Below are 314 nucleotides of genomic sequence, written 5' to 3' on the forward strand. Positions count from 1 at the left end.
CGCAAGCGTGATGGCTTCTGGGCGGATATGCCAGGCGCCTCTGTAGCAGTACTGGGATCCCACCTCTCCCACGTCCTCCCAGCTACCTCGGCCGGCCTCTGGTCCAACAAAGAGGGTAGAGCCCAGGACGATGGAAGGAGTTCTGGCCCACTGTCAACTGGGCATGCTCAGTGGTGAAGCAGTTTTGTGCCAGGCCTGCGGCGCTGGGACGCTCGCCTAGCCGCTGGAGTTGAGTGCGCGCAGCTTGAGGGGCCGCGGCTGGGCGGGAGAACGCGGCTGCTGGGTCCCCTGCCCTGCCCGGCGCCGCGCCGCCC

Source organism: Tupaia chinensis, unplaced genomic scaffold (assembly GCF_000334495.1).
Source record: "Tupaia chinensis unplaced genomic scaffold, TupChi_1.0 Scaffold000276_1, whole genome shotgun sequence".
Taxonomy (NCBI): Eukaryota; Metazoa; Chordata; class Mammalia; order Scandentia; family Tupaiidae; genus Tupaia; species Tupaia belangeri.